This window comes from Suncus etruscus, chromosome 12 (genome assembly GCF_024139225.1).
Source record: "Suncus etruscus isolate mSunEtr1 chromosome 12, mSunEtr1.pri.cur, whole genome shotgun sequence".
NCBI lineage: Eukaryota > Metazoa > Chordata > Mammalia > Eulipotyphla > Soricidae > Suncus > Suncus etruscus.
The window spans coordinates 51,232,113-51,234,036 of record NC_064859.1 but is presented as its reverse complement, the minus strand read 5'-3'; positions in this window follow the sequence as shown (position 1 = coordinate 51,234,036).

Here is a 1,924-nt window from a genome sequence, read left to right as displayed (position 1 = left end):
AAAAAGTTCTCCTCAATTAGGGTTGTGACAGTCAGGCTTCTGTTATTAGAGATCTTGGTTTTTGCACAGATCCTATGTCGAAGCCAGGGTGTCATGGGGTGTCTTTTGATTTCATCTCACCGTTAGGTGGCGAGGCAGGGAAACCAGTCGTGAAAGCAAGTTGTTACTGTTTTCTAGTCATCAGGGTGTCATATGAACCCACCCTGGAGCAAGTTGGTGCTAGGGTTGCATTAGAATTTCCCCAGGTGGAAGTTTGATTTCTGGTGTTGGTGCAGAAACCTGTGCCACTTCTAAGGATGGAATTCAAGGTTTGGGGTTGCATGGTCAATGTTCAATCAACTGAAGCCTAAGTCAAGTCACTATGACAAATGTTCAGGTGGTTATAGTACATACTATAAAATGATGAGTTCCTATCCCTATTAAATAAGAACTTCTTTCTATATATAAGATTTACCCATTTTAATGTGCTTCTGTATACAAAAATGAACAATGCCACATGATACTACTAAAGCATATGGGGGTAAAAATAACAAATTAAGAATCTCTATAACCTGGTTCTAACCTGAACTCCGATCCCAAGAGAGACTTTGAGATAAGAAATATTTTAAAAGGTTATTATTGGAGACTTTTGGACAACCATGACATTTGAAATATCCAATTCTTCTTTTTTTCTAAAATGGATTTTTAAAAATTTTAAACTTGTAAAAACAGGAGAAGAGACATTGGCGATTTAATCTGGACCGTAGAAAGGAAAATAGGAATGGTAAGTTACCATCAAGTGGATAAAGAAAGGCCTTCTACACAATGGTGAGGAAAGAAAACTAGTCTGATGTACAGGTCAGAATCCTCCCAGACTCTGAAATGGGCAGTAGCAGTCTTCTCTAGAAACAGAAGCTTAAACGAGGAGGCTGGATGATAGTCTTTTAAGGAAGTAGTCAGATCTTCAGGTCTGTCCCATGCTCCCCTGTACTAGCAGAGCCTAGAAATGATTCTTTATTCAGATAGTCCCTAGGTTAAAAAGCCAGAGTACAAAGGTAAGGTGCTGATCTTGCATTTGGCAGACTCAGGTTCACTCTTCAGCATTCTACATGGTCCTCTGAGCACCACCAGGAATAATTCTTGAGCACAGAGCCAGGAGTAACCGCTGAGCATTGCCAAGAGTGGCCCCAAAACAAACAAACAAACAAACAAACAAACAGAAAACAAAACAAAAATATCTCTAAAGTGAGAAACACTAGGCACATTTGAGCACGGGGTTCTTCTGGGCTGAAAACAGTTGGATTAACCAGAAAACCATGATGAGGACACGCAGTTCTCTTTCCAACTTCACTCCCAAAATACTGACACAAGGAGAAGATGTCCCAAAAGTCTCAGTTTTCTTGGGGCTGAAGGTATGTCCAGGTACTTCTAATTTGAAAATCGGGGAGAGATAGGGGCCAATCAGTACTAGGCCTGCCCCATCCTATGTTAGAAAGATCTCAGCCCAGAGACCAGTTCCCCAAGACACAATTCTTTTAAGAAGTCCACTTTAAAAAAATAAAAAAAGAAGTTCACTTTAGGGGGCCAGAACGATAGCACAATGGTAGAGCATTTGCCTTGCACGTGGCCAACCCCCAGACCGACCCAATGCACCCAAGTCCCCTTGGCCCCTGTCCCCTGTTTTCTCTTTTGAGTTCTTCTCAAAGACAAAGACTTTGTCTCAGGTCCAAAGAGTATTGTCAGCAACTCTCCTACTGTCCTAGAGAAGGGACCTCTTCTTGCTCTTTGGCTTTAGGGAGGCCAAGTTTCAAATAGTATAATAGTACAAATAGTACAAATAGTCAAAGGTTGATTTTAGGTCCTATTTATAGCCCACATCATTTGTTGATTGTCTGAAGGCACTTGAGGTCTAGTAACAAATCTTGCCAAATTTTTTTAAATGGCT